This window comes from Balaenoptera borealis (assembly GCF_965194805.1).
Source record: "Balaenoptera borealis genome assembly, chromosome: X".
NCBI classification, from domain to species: domain Eukaryota; kingdom Metazoa; phylum Chordata; class Mammalia; order Artiodactyla; family Balaenopteridae; genus Balaenoptera; species Balaenoptera borealis.
The window spans coordinates 30,431,565-30,450,376 of record NC_138881.1 but is presented as its reverse complement, the minus strand read 5'-3'; the positions used below and the strand labels follow the sequence as shown (position 1 = coordinate 30,450,376).

General features: G+C 46.8%; 1 long non-coding RNA gene and 1 pseudogene across 2 annotated transcripts in view; both read right to left on the bottom strand.

Annotated features, from left to right (window-relative positions):
* LOC309621188 overlaps window positions 1-18,812 on the bottom strand; it is a 1,076,444-nt gene that overhangs the window by 103,501 nt on the left and 954,131 nt on the right. The gene's annotated exons all lie outside the window — the stretch shown is intronic.
* On the bottom strand, window positions 11,501-14,505 carry LOC309620889 (melanoma-associated antigen B4 pseudogene; annotated as a pseudogene). The gene has a single exon. The product of its transcript is annotated as a melanoma-associated antigen B4 pseudogene (transcript).

The window sequence follows — 18,812 nt, the reverse complement described above, 5'->3', positions numbered from 1 at the left end:
TGGTATCCATAGGTTTGTTCTTTACATCTGTGTCTCTATTTCTGCCTTGCAGACTGGTTCATCTGTACCATTTTTCTAGATTCCACATGTATGCATTAATATACGATATTTGTTTTTCTCTTTCTGACTTACTTCACTCTGCATGATAGCCTCTAGGTCCATCCACATCTCTACAAATGACGCAATTTCGTTTCTTTTTATGGCTGAGTAATACTCCATTGTATATATGTACCACATCTGCTTTATCCATTCATCTGTTGATGGGCATTTAGGTTGCTTCCATGACCTGGCTATTGTATCCATCCCTTTACTTTTAATCATTTCATGTCTTTATATTTAAAGTGGGTTTCTTATAAACAGCATAGGGTTAGGTCTCCTTTGTTTTCATTCTTTTTATCAATCTCTACCTTTTAATTGGTATATTTAGACCATTCTCATTAAAAGTGATTATTGATATAGTTGGATTAACATTGAGCATATTTGTAACTGTTTTCTACTCATTGAGCTTACTCTTTGTTTCTTTTTTAATCTCCTGCTCTTTTTCTGCCTTCTCTAGTTTTAATTCAAGATTTAATGTTATTCCATTTTCTCTCCTCTTTAGCGTATCAGTTATACTTTTAAAAAATTTCTAGTAGTTTCTGTAGCATTTGTGTTATACATTTCCAACTTATTCAAGTCCTCTTTCAAATAACACAATCCTGCTTCACGGTTAGTACAAGTATCTTGCAACAGTGCAAGTATACCATTTCTGCCATTTATTTTTCTTATCCATAATGTATCATCACTGGATGCATTGCTGTTATATTATTATTTTGAAGAAACAGTTATCTTTTTTGACCAGTTGAAAGTAATAAAAATAAAAGTCTTTATTTTATCTTCATTTATTCCTTGTATTACTCTCTTCCTTTCTTTACGTCGGCCAAAGCTTCTGACCTATATCATTTTCCTTTTCCCAGAAGAACTTCTTTTAACATTTCTTGCAAAGTAGATCTGTGTGACAAATTTCCATCAGTTTTTGTCTGTCAGAGAAAGTCTTTATTTCTCATTACCGTTGAAGGATTTTCTCCCCCTGGCTACAGAATTCTAGGTTGGTGGTAGTGTTTTTGTTGTTGTTGTTGGGTTTTTTCATTTCAATGCTTTAAAAATTTAACTGTAGTCTTTTCTTGATAGCATCGTTTGTGAAGAGAAATCTTGGTAATTGTTACCCTTGTTCCTCTATAGTAAGTTCTTTTTTTCTCTAGCTTGTCTCAAGAATTCTCTTTTTGTTTGGTTTTCTGCAGTTTGAGTATGATATGCCTAGGTGTAGATTTTTTTTTCTATTTATCCTGCTTAGTGTTCTCTGAACTTCCTAGATCTGTGGTTTAGTGTCTGTCATTAATTTGGGGAAATTCTCAGTCATTATTACTTTGAAAATTCTGCTTCTTTCTCTGTTTCTTCTCAGATTATTCCCACTATGCATATGTTACATCTCTTGTAATTGTTCCACAATCCTTGGTTACTCTTTTCTTTTTTAAAAGTTATTTTGTTTTCTCTTTGCTTTTTAGTTTGAGGGGTTTCTATCAACGTATATCTTTAATTTCATTGAGTCTTTCCTTGGCCATGTGTAGTCTACTGGTGAACCTATCAGTGGTATTCTTCATTTCAGTTACAATGTTTTTGATTTCTCACATTTCCTTTTGATGCTTTCCTACAGTTTCCATCTCTCTACGTACATTACCTACTATTCTTGCATGTTGTTCACTTTTTCCATTAGAGGCCTAGCGTATGAATCATAAGTATTCTAAAATCCTAGTCTGATATTCCAAATTATCTCCTATATCTGAGTGTGGTTAATTTATTTACTTTGTTTAATCAGACTGTGCTTTTCTGCCTTTTAGTATATCTTATAATTTTTCGTTGAAGGCTGGACTTAATGTATTGGATAATGGGAACCGATTTAAAGGGCCTTTAGCCTGACAGTTTGTGTTTATCTGCATAAGAGTTATGTCGTGTTTACTGTTTGCTCTTACTGTAGGCGCCTGAGATTTCAATTTCCTTGAGTGTTCTTGTTGTCTTTGGTTTTCCCTAGGAACACCTTCATAAGTAGTCTAAGCCTTGCAGTTCTTTCAGCAGTAATCCTCTGGTATTATTTTGGAACCTTGTTAATGCAGTGGTAAGGTGTACGGGAAGTGTTCTATAATCCTGTGATTAGCTCTCCATGTTTTAGTGGCTCTGTGCCCCTGGGCTATTGCCTTCACAAATGCTTCTCAGCTTTTATCCCCCCTGTTATGTGACATAGGAAGTCTGGAGGGGGCTGGAGTTAGGATTTTCCCTTCATCCAAGGTAGTTGGTTTAGGAAAGTACACAGAACAGAAACATCTGGGCCTGTGTTTCAAAATGGTTACTTTTTCCTAGGTGTATTTCAAAAGGGTTTATGTCCCCCTCATGCCAGAAGCATGAGGAAATTTTTCTTGGGTCTTTACCATGAGAACCTGTTAGGACCCCAGAAGGTAAAACTCACAGAAGTGTGCAGGCTCCCCTAAGACTAGGCTTCTAGGAGTTTTGGGCTCTGAAGCTTGTCAGACATAGCCTCCAGTGTTGCATCAAGTACAATGTAAATTTTTCTACTCCTTCCTGGATCCAGGACTTTCCGCTCCCAGTGAGCTGTGACTCCCTGTATTTGCCTGCATCTTCAGTTTTGAAGCATTGGTTTTCCCTATAACTTCAGTTCTCTGATGGATCTAAGAAGAGTTGTTGATTTTCAGTTTGTTCAGCTTTTTGTCATTGTGAGGATGGGAGTGATGACTTCCAAGATGTTCACGTGGCAGAGTAGGAAAATTTTTGTCAAATAGTAGAGATGGTACCATATATCCGTGTCTTGTTTCTTATTTTATTGGGAATTCTGATAACATTCCACATTTAAGTATGCTTAATATGTATAGATTTTACAGAAGAGAAATTCCCTACTAATGTAAGTTTGGGAAAAGTTATTACCATGGACTGGTGTAAAATTTTTATCAAAGGCCCTTTCTTTACCCCTGCATATAATTAAATTGTGATATTGTGATTTATACTAAGAAATATATATTTGGTCTTCATCCCCAGAGCTACTAAAACTGTTGGGGTTTCCTAAGTGAAAAGAGCAAGAAAGGTGAAAGGAGTGTTTCATGTTACTGGTAACAAGCCCCTTTCAACCACACCTGAGTTTATGTTAACGAGGTGACTTTTGGAAAGCCCCTAAGGGTGGGGGGCTGCCTGGGGGACCCACCATGTGATCAGGGGCTAGGAACTTTCAGTCCTACCCTCTGACCTCTGAGGGAAGAAGGGCTGGAGATTGACTTAATTACCAGTGGCCAGTGATTTAATTAATCATGCCTGTGTAATGAAGCCTCCATAAGAATCCTAACCAAAATGGTCTGGAGAGCTTCCAGTTTGCTGAACGCATGTAGGTGCTATGAGGGTGATGCAGCTGGAGAGGGCATGAGAGCTCCACACCCCTTCCCCACACCTCACTCTAAGCATCTCTTCCATTTGGCTGTTAGGGAGTCACATCCTTTTATAATCATCCAGTAATCTAGTAAGTACACTGTTTCCTTGAGTTCTTTGAGCCATTTTAGAAAATTACCAAACCCAGGGAGGGGGTTGTGGGAGCCCCCAATTTATAGCCAGTCAGTCAGAATTATGGGAGACCTGGGTTTGGATTAAGTGTAAGGCAATCTTGTGGGAATGAGCCCTTACCTTGTGGGATCTGATGCTAACTGCAGTTAGATACTGTCAGAATTGAATTGAATTGAATTGTAGGATACTCAGCTGGTGGTAGAGAGTTGGTTTGTGCGAGCAAAACAAAACAAAACAAAAAACCCATACATTTGGTGTCAACAGGCTTGAGAATAGAAGTCTAGAGACAAATATTCTTTCCCTTTAGAAATGCATTTTCTCCTTTCTCTGTTAATGCAGTGATTTCCAACTGTCAGTATTTTCTAATATGATATCTTTGTGTTCCTCAGTCATAGCCCATTTCTTCATTTAATCACATGGTTATGTGTGAGTATCCTTTTATTGGGGCATTCTTATCTGGACTTTGTATCAAGGAGGGCTACCCTATTAAAATGGTTGATCCGTTTTCTATCTTTCTGTATGGTTTGGAAGAATTCAAATAAGATGGTGATTAGTTTTTCCCTGATCATTTGGTGTGAGGGGGCTCCAAACCTGGATTGTCCTGGAACATTTGGATGGTGCTCTGGGTTTGGACTACATTTTCAGTGTAGTGATTTATAGTTTGCTAAAAATTTTCCATTTTACTTGGGTTTTCAAATTTAAATGCATGATATTTATGATAAAAACAATCATATACAACATTACAGAGAATAAAATAATGAACCCAATATACCTGGAACTCAGCATCAAGAATCCTCAGTAGTTGTAGGAAACAACTTGTTCAGATTAAGGCTTATTGATTTACCAGTTTGTTTATTGGCAAGTTCACTCCTGAGACAAAACTGTGTGCTTCCATTAGGAGATACATAGTGTCTGTTTTCTGCTTCCTGGTGGTATTGACAGTTGGTGAGGATCTTCACCCTTATCCATTAATCCATTAGGGGCTGTAGAATGGTAATTCTCTCATTCTATCTGATTCTATCATTCCATTGATTTTATATACATACATATACCTATATATTATATTTTTATATGTATAGTGGGATCAATCAACTGATTGTATTATATATAATATTAAAAAAGATAACTCATTTTTATATATATCCACATAACATTTTAAAGTGAATAATGCAGTGGCATTACTGCATTCACAATGTTGTACAATCACTGCCTCTATCTTGTTCCAAACATATTCCTCATTCCAAAAGGTAACTACTCCCCGAAAACTGGGTTTGCCTCTTGGTGGGTGTCGAGCCAAATACACAGCCAAGTCGAAGAGCAGGAGAAGGAAGGATTTATTACTTGCAGCAAGGAAGGAGAACCCTGGGGATCTTTCCCAAAGCAGTGTTTCCCTGGACAGCCGAACTGGGGAAGTTTTAAGCTAAGGGTACATGCATATTCATGAAGGGGCTTGAGCAGAGGAGAATTCAGCATAGAGTTGGGGCAAAGGTCAACAGAGTCCAAGCTTTATAGGGGTTTGAAGTCACAAGGGTCAGAAAAGATTACCGTCACCATTCCTTAGGTTCCAGTGGATCTGGTGGTGGTTGATCCTTGGAGGGGGGTTTGAATTCTGCAGAATAGCTGAAGAATGTGCTTCAGGCTAATCTTTACCCTTGAAAAGACTGGGAGTCTTAACAACTGATTTATTACCTTTGCTACTGTTACTGCTCCTGCTTGATAACAGTCTTTTGTTGCTGCATTCTTTTATTCCCTTAAGATCATTATTACAGAGGTCTGTTCAAGGGCAAACATTGTCTCCAGGCTTAGATCACAAAATGGCTTAGGCCAAAAATGGCTTCTCTTATGTCAAGAAAGCCATGCCTGGTTCTCTTTCTCCAGGGACCGCCTACCCTATCTGCTTACATAACCTCTTACCCTTCAAAAAGTTACTTCTCATTCATACCTCTCCCTAGCCCCAGGCAACCATCAATCTGCTTTCTGTCTCTATGAATTTGCTTATCCTGGATAATTCATGTAAATGGTGTCATATAATATGTGACCTTTTGTTTCTGGCTCCTTTCATTTATCATTTATCATAATGTCTCCAAGGTTCATCCGTGGTCTCTCAGTTATCCATACTTCATTCCTTTTTATGACTGAATAATATTCCATTGTAAGAATATATATCACATTTTGTTTGTCTGTTCATTCAGTGATGGAAATTTTGGGTTGTTTGCATTTTTGGGCTTTTATGAATAATGCTTCTTTGAATATTTGGGTACAAAGATTTGTTTGAATACAATTTTTAAGTTATTTTGGTTATATACCTAGGAATGGAATTGCTGGGTCATACGGTAATTCTTTGTTTAAATTTGAGGAACTACCAAACTGTTTTCCAAAGAGGCTGAACCATTTTACATTCTTACCAGCAATGTATGAGGGATCCAATTTCTTCATATCCTCGCAAACACTTGTTATTTTCCATTTTTATAACCAACCTAGTGAAATGGTATCCCACTGTGGTTTTTTTTTTGTATACATTTCCCTAATGACTAATGATATTGAGCATCTTTTCATGTACTGTTTGGCCACTGGTATATCCTCTTTGTAGAAATGTCTATTCAGGTCCTCATCTCCAACTTATGAGGGAGGCTTTGGATATTGACCTCCTAGGTAAGCTCACTCATTGGTGTATTTATTCAGAGGCCAGTCTCAACACACCATTAACAGATTCCAGAGTTGGACTTGAGGGCACACTGGGGAAGTCTCAGGAGAAAGGAGCTCTAACGTGGGAAAGTGCTGGAGCTGAACACACGTGCTGGGACCGGGGCAGTCAGCTTTCAAGGAACCCTGGAGCGAGGGGCAGGAGGACTCTAGATAAATGAAGCCCACAGACAATCCCCAAATTATGGTTTATTCTTATATTAACCTTCCTTCATCAGGACTGTTTATAGTACTTTGGCTACAGGGTTTTTTGTTTGCTTGCTTGCTTTTTTTTTTAAATTGCCTGAAATACAGTTTGAAGTAGTGAGGAGACAAGTGAATTAAAGGATACTAGGTCTGCCTCAGGCTGGGAAGAGTGGAACAGTGTGGCCTCTAGACGAATTCAGACCAAGGGTCTATTCCCAGCTCTGTCACGAGTCTTGTGAACTTGAGAAAATTGCAAGTTCATCATCTGCAAAGTGAGTCTGATAAGCCCTATCTTGTAGAGCTATTGTAATATACGTGATGTTTGTAAAGCACTTGCAACAATGGTCTTTCAAGAATGGCATTTATTACTACGATAGCTATGACCCCAGACCATAATACCAACTCTTTGGGATTTTTTTCTTTAATCTCATGAGATGTCAGAAAATACGCAGCACCTTTGGAACGAACAAAACTGCTTAGACAGTAAAACTATGTAAAATTTCCCCATCTGTAAATATGTCATTTGAGTGTGGAGGAATCTCTCCCAGCTGGATGCTACTCAGAGGTTCTAGAATTTGCGTCAAGGACCAACAACTTCCCTCCCAGGTGCCTTTTCATCCAGACCACCCCTATTTTCATTATAATTTCACCACCACCAAAAATGTAGCCTTCATTTGGAGTTCCCCAGATTACACTTAAGATAACTGGTAGAACATCCCTTTAATGGAGTGGCCTCTGGCCCTTTGACCCCAGTGCAAAGAGTGCTATCACAGTGGCTTCTTGACATCTCACTTCAAGGAAGTATCATCCTTGTTTCTCAGAAACTCCCTGGAGGCGATGGGATTAAAACACCTAGTTTGTGCACTGTGTTCACCTGCACTGGGACAGGAACACAGAACCCATTTTATTCCTGCCCTGGGTGGAGATTCTCTCTGTTTTACCCACAATCCCAAAGTAAAAATTCAGGGTAATCTTCCATTCCAGTCTTCAGTCTCTCAACTCTGAGGCCCACCATCTAAGGGTCCCACCCTCCCACCACAATTCACTCAGCCTCATTTAGCCCACCATCCCGCCTAACTTAAAATCACCTCCTCAAGGGAACTGCAGTGTCCCAAAGCGCCAAACTTCCTTGCTTCAGAGCATTTACACTTGACTGCTCTCATCTGGAACCTCCTCTCTTTCTCACCCCTTGTTTTAACTTGTCATTTATTTAGGTCTTAGAGTGTGTCTCACCATCTTCTTGATATGGCGGCAGCTCCTAGGCTCTAAAGTTCTGTGCACAGTGGCTCAGTCTTCTTTTTCTTACCATCCCCAGTTCTGCCATGGAGCCTTCCAAAGAGTAGATGCTCAATTAATGGTTGGGAATAAGAGTGGCAACGATAAGGAGGTCTACTTTATTATTGTTTAATTTCTCTCACAATCTTGAATAATCTAAGAAAACATCTTTCAATTTTACAAAAAGAAGCACTAAAAGAATAAACCAAACCAAAAATGTACCACCATTTACTCTTTTTCTTTTCTTTTTTTACTGGACCCACATTATTTAACTGCCGAGTCTATTCACAGTTCCATGGAAATCCCTCTTCCATTGCTGTGTTTTCTTGTTCGAGGTCATAAAAAAAATGGAAGGTTTCTAAATTTGTTTTATAAAATATCAAAACTTTAACTTGTACCTGATAAAAGTAATGAATGTGTGATCCATACTGTCACCAGCAGAATGGCGATTTCCTTGGTTCTTGCCCTCCCAAAGAGGAAGAATTCAATCGAGAGGCGTAGAGCAGTTTTAAGTAGCAAGAGTTCAGTTAAGCAGAGCAAAAGTACACTCCCGAGAAAGCAGGAGCGCGGGCTGTCTGGAAACCAGAAGCAGCCCCGCAATGGGGTAGGGCCGTGTTTTGTGGAGTGGTGGTCCCTCCCTGTGTCCTGTGTTATTTGACTGACAAATCGATTGACAGCTTTAGGTTATGTAACTTTCCTGCTAGTAGGCAGGCACTTACCCATAAGCACCCAAGCAGAACCCATGGGGTGGGGCGGGGAAGCAAACGCCGCAATGCTCAGTTATTACAAATGAGGCATAATGAACCCTGGGTTACCTTGAGTCACCTTTTAGGTCTTGGTGCGCCTGCGTCAACCTGTGCTGGCGGTTTTGTCTTGCTTGGTCCTGGTATGGCTGGAAACCTAGCAGTGGTCCTTGACCACGAGAGGGAGGATCTCTGGGCATGCTCCAACCACCGGTGTCCAGGTAGGGGAGGGAAAGACGAACCGTCCAGGATGGGGCAGGCCCGCTCATCTGTGACTCGCTATCCTCATCTTGGCTCTGGGCACCCTCTTCAGATCCTGGGCATGAAACCCCTGCATCACGAGAGCTAGTGGCTGGGGCTCCCTGAGGCTCCCGGCGAGCGCCAGCAGCACGGGAGCTCGGGGGAGTACCCCGAGAAACAGAAGCGGGGGAGGAGGGCGACTCTTCTATCTCTGCTGCTGCCGCCGCCGCTGCCGCCGCCTCAGTGGCCTGGGCACCCTCGAGACTCTGAGTCTCCCCCCGGGCCTGGTGGCGTCTCTCGCGGGCACGGCGCTTCCGCTTCTGGCCCCGAGGCACGATGACACAGGTCAGGGCCAGCAGGCGGGAGTGTGGGCAGGAAGGCAGGCAATGAGGGCCCCTGGGGGAGGGACAAGGAGATGCTGTGAGCACCTTCAGCGGGGAGGTTCCTCCCTGGCTTTAACCAAGGCCGCCTCTGCAGGGTCCTTGAGGGCACTGCTCGAGGACCCACAGGGCTCCCGTTCTCCTGCTCCGCCTGTCCCCTGAGACCCCTGTGGAGGACGGTAGAGTGAGCCTTGGGCTACAGGCTGCCAGCCTACCTGAGTGTCCCTGGGGTGACAGAAGGGGCTGCCAGTGGGACCTTCCGCGTTCTAGGGCGGGGAGTCTGCTCAGTTCATCTTCAGGATCTTTAGGTGGACGGCAGCCAGGGCCTGGGCTTCCTCCTCTCTGTTGCTCTGCAGTTGACACCTCAGTGGTCCCGGGGACCCATGAGGAGGAAGTGAGGGGTGCCCCAGCTCACCGCCCTGACAGGGGGAACACAGTGCTGACAGCTCTGTGGAGTCCTTTCTATCCTGGGATCACTGGGTCCTCAGTCCCTATTCAGTGCTCTCAGTTGGCTTCACGTAGGGCCTGGGACCCACCCTTCTGCCCTCTAATGGCTTTACCTTCAGGCTAAGGATCTCACCTCCCTTAGACCTGACGTAAAGGAGCCTCGGCCCGACTGCCCTGTCCTGAGCCTTCAAGTGCTGAAAGCAGGGGCAAGGCTAGACTCTTTGTCATCCCCACAGCTCAGGGGGTGGGGCATGTTCCCCTTAGTCGTCACTCAGCGTTCTCAGTTTGACTCCTGGGAAGGCCTGTGGCTCCTCTCTCTTTACCTGAGGACATGTGCTCGTAGAAAGGCCCACAGCTCTCTGAGACCCAACAGAAGGAAGTGAGGGTAGCCTGATTTCCCACATCTACCTGTGGTCTCTGAAGGCAGAAAGCTGTGGCAGGCAAATCCAGGCCTTATTATGGTTGGCCGCACCAGTCCTCACTCAGCCTCCTCCGTTTGACTCCTGGGAAGACCTATAATTTCTCGCTCTCTTCACCTATTAACTGTCCTCACTTCTCTGTCACCCTGGGAGGAGTTAAGGGTTGCCTCTGCTCGGCCTGACATCTATCCAGGCGTCTCCCAGGACTGACGGCAGGGGAGAGATGATGTGCTGCCCCCATTGTTATGGTTTTCCTGCTCCACTCCAGCCTTAGGTCCTCACCCCAACTCCTAGCACAACCTGGAAATTTCCCCTATGCTGAGTCAGCCAGCCTCAGAGCAAAGTCCTCACCACCCTGAGTCCCCAGAAGTAGAAGTCACAGTAGGCCACATGCAGCCACAGCTCTCTCTGAGGGGCTTCTGAGGACTAACAGCAGAGGGCAAGATTCTCCGGGCTCCACTCTTCTGGGGTTTGTGACCTCAATAGTCCTCACTGTGTCAGGATCTGGGACTCTTCCCTCTACTGACCTGAGTCCTCCAGAGCTGGAAGCAAGTGGGTGACACATCAAACTACCCCTGCCTGGGGCTTCCCAGGGCCGAAAGGGTGGTGGGGCTCTGTGTTCCTCTCTCTTTTCGGTTGGGCGTTCCCCTTGGTCCTCACTCAAGAGTCCTTACACTGACTCTTCCCGTGACCTAGAGAGGCCTGTCCTCTCATACTACAGCCTTTAATTCCCTGAGACCACCTAGGAGGATGTGAGGGTTGCCTCACGTGGGCATGACTGCCTGTAGTCACTCATGGCCGACAGTAAGGGAGGGATTCTGTGGCGTCCCCACTTTTATGATTTGGGTGGTTCCCTCAGTCCTCATGGTCCTCTGCTTGACTCTTGGCAGGACCTGGAACTCCCCCCTGTGCGAACGTGAGGCTGGCCCCTGAGACCAAGTGCCTCATCTACCGGAGATGCTCTAAAAGGAAACGTGTGGGGCGCATCATGCCAACATTCCTGGATTTGCCGAGGGGAGGTATCCAGTGGCAGGGCTCTGTTCTAGGTGGAGTCCCTTTATCCTCATTTAGAGTCACTAGATTTCCAGTCTCTACTGAGTGAGGCTGTTCCCAATAGACCAAGGCCCTCGCCTCCCTGAGACCACTCCCAGTGGAAAGAGGGGGCACGTCAGCCAGAAAGCTTTGTCCTGGGCCGCCTGGGGCTGACATCAGGGGTGGGACTCTGCATTCTCCTCTGTTCTGGAGTGAGTGGTCCCCTTGCTCCTCATTCAGGGTCCTCATCGTGATGCCTGACCAGACCCAGGACTCCGCCCTCCACTCCCCTGAAGCTGTGCTCCTCAGAACAAAGGCGTTACCTTCTTGGAAATTCGGAATTGGAAGTCAGGATGAACCAGATCTGTCCAAAGCTGTTGGGGTCTTCTGAGGAGCAGGATTTTACAAGGCCCCACTCTTCTGGAGTCAGTGGCCCCTCAGTCCTAACTCAGGTTTCTTACCTTGGCTTCAGGTAGCATATGGGACTCCAGCCTCCCTGCTGACTGTCTGCCTGCCAGCCTCAGGCCAAGGCTTTCACCTTCCTGAGACACCAGAAGGGGAGGTAAGAGACCTGTTCCCTGGCTACCCCTGCTGGGGGCCTCTGTGTGGTCCCCTTTGTTATGGGGAGTCCACTCATCAGCACCCAGTGTCCTCACCCTGAATCAAATTAAGGCCTGTTAGGATCCCCTACTTGGGCAGGATTGGAGATGCTGCCACAAGACCAAGGAACTCGCCTCCCTGAGAACCTCTCCACCCTTGCCCCGGAGGAAAAGAAGGGGCACCTTCAGACACACAGCTCTGCCCATGGCCACACAAGGGAGAAAGCAGGGTACACTTTGTGGGGCCCCCTTCTCTTCTAAGGTCCTCACCTTGAATAACTATCAGAGGCTGGGACTCCTCCCTCCACTGACCTGAGGACACAGCTCTTAAACCAAGGCTTTTATGTCCCTGAGAAACTTGAAGAGTAAGTAAATGAGGAGATGCTGATCTTTTCAGGTTATCTGGCATTGCATATGTAGAAGACCCCATTGTCACCGAATATTTTTTTTTATTCATACCATTCACTTATTCAGCGTTACTATTACTGTATTCCAAAACAGTGCTTTGGGAACAGGGCCCCTTTTATCCCATGAGATACCTTTTGGAGTGGTGAGAAGAAAAATGAATTAAAAGACGTAAGGTCTGGCTTAGGCTGGGAGGAGTGGAAGAGTGTAGGCTCTAGACTATTCCCGACCAGGGGACTAGACCCAGCAAGGTCACTTAATCAGTCTTGTGAACTTGAGAAATTTGCAAGTTATTCACCTATAAAGGGAGTCTGCCAAATCCTATCCTGCATGAATGTTGGAATGTTATGTACTACATATAAAGCAGTGGCATACTCATTAAGAAATATTGGGTTTTTGATGAATGGCAGTTACGATGTGATTATTATGAACCCCCAAAATACCACCCTCCCATCAGAGTTTATTTTTAATCCAGTAGGTAGCAGAGAATATGCAGTGCACTAGGACAAAAGAAACAAATACAAATGAGAAAGTTTAAAAGAAATAAGGCAAACCACGAATTAAATACCTTTTACTCTATGTTTTCTCCATTTTTTGTTTCTAAATATTTTCTGTGGTCGTCTTTCACGTTTCCATGAAAATCTCTATTGCAGTGCCATGTTTTCTACTTGTGGATCATACAGAAAATATAGATGGTTCGTGAATTTCTTTTACATATACCAAAACTGTAACTTTAGAACTCTTTAAACAGCAATAAATATGCAAGCAATGTCATGCACGAATTCATATTCTTAAGAAAACACACTATTACAAGAAAAAAACATTTGAAAAAACCTAAATAAATCAATAAATAATGTATAGAAGTTACTAGTTTAAAACAGAAAGATAAATAAGATCTATACTTTGTTCCCTCCACCCCTACTACTCTGCACTACTTAGGAGCTTGACTGCTCCCTTCCAAAACAAAGTGAACAAACTGCCCGCGGCCTCCCTCCCTAGATGTGGGAGGAGCTGTGGGGCCTTGGCCCTGGAAGTGCACTGCCCTCGGCCACAGCTGCAGCCCTGGCCGCGGCTCTCACTCCTGCTCTCTCTTCCTCATCTTGCAGAGCCTCCTCATAGAGATCTGGGACGGCACTGGGGACGGTACCAGCGACCTTGGCCACAAACTCCAGCACTTTCATCTTGCTGGTTTCAGCCAGGGCTCTCGGGCCCCACAGGAACTCATAGCGCGGAGGATCGCTGTTGGGCACCTGGCGGTACGTCAGGTACTTCTGCTGCACGAACTTTTCGCTGATGAGCCTCCTGGGCTCCCCAAAGATCAAGTGCCTCCTCCCAGCATACAACCCCAACGCATTGAGGAATTCCCAGATCTCCTCCTCGGTGGCACGGTTGCCCTTCCTTAAGATCATGCCCAGGATCATCATCAGGAGACCGGACGTGGGCAGCCCCGACTCATCACTCGGACTTCCCTCGCTGGGGAGGGCCAGCTTGCTGATGAGGGCGTAGGAGTGACGGCTGGGGTCGACTTCCTTCAGCTCGAGGCCAAAGACCAGCTCCATGCGCTCAGAGGCTCTCCTGAGGATCTCAGGGAAGTGCTTCTTGTACTTCTTGCTGAAAATCTTCAGCATTGCTGCCTGCAGGATGGGCTCCTTCAGCTTGTACTTCTCCAGCAGGAACCCCACCAACTTGCTGGCCTTCCTGGACAGAGGATCTATGCAAGTGCTGTGAGTGGAAGGTGCTTCCTGGGAGGTACTTACACTTTCCTCATCTTCGCTGGCCCGGGCACCCTCTTCATATCCTGGGCAGGAAACCCCTGCATCACGAGAGCTAGTGGCTGGGGCTCCCTGAGGCTCCCGGCGAGCGCCAGCAGCACGGGAGCTCGGGGGAGTACCCCGAGAAACAGAAGTGGGGGAGGGGGGCGACTCTTCTATCTCTGCTGCCGCCGCCGCTGCCGCCGCCTCAGTGGCCTGGGCACCCTCGAGACTCTGAGTCTCCGCCCGGGCCTGGTGGCGTCTCTCGCGGGCACGGCGCTTGCTCTTCTGGCCCCGAGGCATGATGACACAGGTCAGGGCCAGCAGGCGGGAGTGTGGGCAGGAAGGCAGGCAATGAGGGCACCTGGGGGAGGGACAAGGAGATGCTGTGAGCACCTTCAGCGGGGAGGTTCCTCCCTGGCTTTAACCAAGGCCGCCTCTGCAGGGTCCTTGAGGGCACTGCTCGAGGACCCACAGGGCTCCCGTTCTCCTGCTCCGCCTGTCCCCTGAGACCCCTGTGGAGGACGGTAGAGTGAGCCTTGGGGCACAGCCAGCCAGCCCTGCCTGGGCGGTACGGGGGTGACAGTGGGGGCTGGCAGGGGAGGTAGGTCCTCGCGGTTCCCATTCAGAGTCAGGATGACAGTTGCTGGCAAGACTCCCCCACCACCCCCACCCCCACCCCATCCCGTCTGCTGCTCTGAAGTTGACACCACCACCTTCCATGACACCCAGGAGGAGGAAAGGAGGGAGCGTTCAGCCCACCACCGAAGGGTCCTGGGACCCTCCCTTCTGCTGCCCGGTGATGGCCCCTTCAGAACAAAGCTCTAACCTCCCTTGGACCTGGCAGAGGAAACGACGGGCAGTCTCAGCCTGACAGTCCTTTCTTGGGAGTTTACGGGTTGGCAGGAGGGGACAGGCCATATTCTCTCTCGTCCCTTCTCTTCGGGGTGGGTGGCTCCCTTAGTCCTCACTCGGGGTCCTCCCTGGACGGCCGGTGCAGCCTGGAGCTCCCCTCTTGCCCCGAGGGCCGTGTGCTCGCACCAGTGCCGGCACCTCCTTGAGTCTCATTAGGAGGCAGTGAGGGTGAGCACGCGGCCGCATGTGGCCGAGTTTTACCAAGCCTGCAGCGTGCAGCAGACAGGTCGAGGCCCTGTGGTTGGCGGCCCCACTGGTCCTCACTCAAGGGCTTGGGCTGACTCTTGGGAGTGCTCAGGGACGCGCCTTCTGCTGGCCCGCACCTCCCCTCTCAGACAGCAGCCCTCCCTTCTCCGTGTGTGGCCAGAAGGAAGCGGCTGACAACAGGGGAGGGGTTCTGAGGTGCCCTTGCGACGGGGAGGACGGTCCTCACCCTGACTCCTCCCGTGCCCTGGAAATCCTCCCTCTGCTGACCTGCGGCCAGCCCCTCAGAACAAGGCCCCCTCCTCCCTGAGTCTCCCGCGTCCGTCCGTCCGTCCGCCCGCGTTCGCACTGGGGGAGCCCCTCCGTCTTTAGACCTGCCCGGAGGCTCCCAGGCTGACGTCAGGGGCGGGGTCTGCGTGGCCGCCATTCTGGGGTGTGGAGCCCCTCGGAGCCCACGAGGGTCCCGTCCTTCACTGCACAGGGCCTGGGGCGCTCCCTCTACTGAGCTGAGCCAGGGTCCACCCGCCTCAGAGCGAGGCCTTCCTTGCCCGAGACCCCGCGGGGGAAGCGGATGGACTTGGGGCCTAACAGCCAGGGCCGAGCCTCTCGGGCCGAGAGCAGGGGCGGGGTGGGCGGGGCCTGCGTGGCCGCCTCTTTGCGGAGGGAAAGGGGATTGGGGGTGTCGGGGGCGTGTCCCCGCACTTCTAACTGGGGTCACCTCACACCTTGACACCTGACGAGACGTGGGACTCCTCCCACGGCTCACCCTCGCAGGACGGCAACTCTCAAAAATGGCCTCGCCCCCGCAGCGTGGTTAGGAGGACGTCACTTCCGGTCATGCGCATCTGGGCTCCAGGAGGACAGCAGGGGCGGGGCGGGTCCGGGCCGGGGCGGGGCGGTGTGGGGTGGTACCGGCGGAGCTTCCCGCAGGACTGGCACGTGGGCCTTTCATTGACTCTCGGCAGGTCCTGGGACTTTTCCCTCTGCTGAGCTGAGTCAGCAGGCGTCACACCTTGGCTCTCATTTCTGTCGGCACCCCCAACCGGAAGTATCTGGGGGCCTGAGCCTCACAGCCATGCCTGGGTCACCCGAGCTGACAGTGAGGCCTCTTTGGGGCCCCCTGTTCTATGGTGGATGCTGCTCTCAATCCCCTCTCAGTGTCTTCTCTTGACTCCCTGTAGGTGCTGGGCTACCTCCCGTCTGCTGACCTGAGGCCAAGGCCTCGCATCAAAGACATCAGCTCCCTGAGACTGCTGGTGTGAAGTGCAGGCACACCTCATCTGGACACTTCTGCCTGGAGCCTCCCAGAGATGGCTGGTGCAGGTAAGATGAGCTGAGGGGAAAGGAGGCGAGACTCTCTTCTGTGGTTTGGAGCCCGTCAGGTCTCACTCAAGGTCCTCACACTGACTGCTGGCAGGGCCTGCGATTCCATCCTTCTCTGGTATGACTCCATCCCTGTCCCCAACCATGCCCCACAGAATCCCAGAGGAGTTAGTGGAGGGGCTCCTTAGCCTGACAGTTCTCACTGTGGTCTCTCTTTGTTGACATCAGGGGCATTGCTCAAAAGTTCAGAAATGAATTTCTGTCCTTTTGTACAACTGCTGTGTTACTGGCTATTCTCTTTGAGTCCGTGTGTGATAGTCTATTAAGATGATCATTTAAAAAGGCCAGTTGTCATCCACTAACAAAGTTTCAGATGGTTATCTCACAGCCTGTGGACCATACTGCCACATCCAGCCCAATCTTTGGCGTCCCATGCTCCTGGCATGCGGGCTCTGAAATGCTGCCTCAGGTTCCTTCAGTGAAGCAGTAGAGATTCATGGTCCCAGAGCACAGTGGAAGAATCCAGGGCTCAAGTTTAAAGGCTTTTCTCTAATCAATCCTGTCATCTGCCTCTCTTGCAGGCTACAGACCTGTCTCAAATTCAGGGCACCCCCTACCTGCCCACACTCAGGTTCTAGTTCAGTGGAGACTTATTGTCCCTCAGGGATTATTTAGTTTTGTGTTTTTGCTTTTGTTAATGTTTTCTCTTTATTCCTTCTGTAATTTTTCCATGGTTGATTTCGGGTACAGGAAACAGTAGCCCATGTTTGATTGTCATCAGCTGCTATGGATAAGGTACTAAATCTGTAAATGAATTAAGGAAAATTGATATTCTTACAATATCTGTGCCTCACGAATACACATAACATACTATTCTGGTTGAGACTTCTTTTTCCTAAGTCAATCAGGAAATTCTTATTGTTGCCTCCATGTAGATTATATACATTTTTGTATGGTTTCTTTCTAGGTATGTTTTTTATATTGTTGCTTTAGTCTATGGTGTATTTTCTTTTTTTTTTCCTTTTTTTTGATTTTTTTAAACATTTTTATTGGAGTATAATTGCTTTACAATGGTGTGTTAGTTTCTGCTTTATAACAAAGTGAATCAGTTATACATATGCATATGTCCCCATATCTCTTCCCTCTTGCATCTCCCTCCCTTCCACCCTCCCTATCCCACCCCTCTAGGTGGTCACAAAGCACCGAGCTGATCTCCCTGTGCTTTGCGGCTGCTTCCCACTAGCTATCTATTTTACGTTTAGTAGTGTATATATGTCCATGCCACTCTCTCACTTTGTCCCAGCTTACCCTTGCCCCTCCCCGTATCCTCAAGTCCCTCAGTTTCGTTCCTTTTTATGGCTGAGCAATATTCCATTGTATATATGTGCCACATCTTCTTTATCCATTCATCTGTTGATGGACACTTAGGTTGCTTCCATGTCCTGGCTATTGTAAATAGAGCTGCAATGAACATTTTGGTACATGACTCTGTTTGAATTATGGTTTTCTCAGGGTATATGCCCAGTAGTGGAATTGCTGGGTCGTATGGTAGTTCTATTTTTAGTTTTTTCGTGAATGTCCATACTGTTCTCCATAGTGGCTGTATCAATTTACATTCCCACCAACAGGGCAAGAGAGTTCCCTTTTCTCCACACCCTCTCCAGCATTTACTGTTTGTAGATTTTTTGACGATGGCCATTCTAACCAGTGTGAGATGATATCTCATTGTAGTTTTGACTTGCATTTCTTTCATGATTAATGATGTTGAGCATTCTTTCATGTGTCTGTTGGCAATCTGTATGTCTTCTTTGGAGAAATGTCTATTTAGGTCTTGTGCCCATGTTTGGATTGGGTTGTTTGTTTTTTTTCATATTGAGCTGCATGAGTTGCTTATATGTTTTGGAGATTAATCCTTTGTCAGTTGCTTCATTTGCAAATATATTCTCCCATTCTGAGGGTTGTCTTTTTGTCTTGTTTATGGTTTCCTTTGCTGTGCAAAAGCTTTTAAGTTTCATTAGGTCCCATTTGTTTATTTTTGTTTTTATTTCCATTTCTCTAGGAGGTGGGTGAAAAAGGATCTTGCTGTGATTTATGTCATAGAGTGTTCTGCCTATGTTTTCCTCTAAGAGTTTGATGGTGTCTGGCCTTACATTTAGGTCTTCAGTCCATTTTGAGTTTATTTTTGTGTGTGGTGTTAGGGAGTGTTCTAATTTCATTCTTTTACATGTAGCTGTCCAGTTTTCCCAGCACCACTTATTGAAGAGGCTATCTTTTCTCCACTGTATATTCTTGCCTCCTTTATCAAAGATAAGGTGACCATATGTGCGTGGATTTATCTCTGGACTTTCTATCCTGTTTCATTGATCTATATTTGTGTTTCTGTGCCAGTACCATACTGTCTTGATCACTGTAGCTTTGTAGTATAGTCTAAAGTCAGGGAGCCTGATTCCTCCAGCTCCGTTTTTCTTTCTCAAGATTGCTTTGGCTATTCGGGGTCTTTTGTGTTTCCATACAAATTGCGAAATTTTTTGTTCTAGTTTTGTGAAAAATGCCAGTGGTAGTTTGATAGGGATTGCATTGAATCTGTAGATTG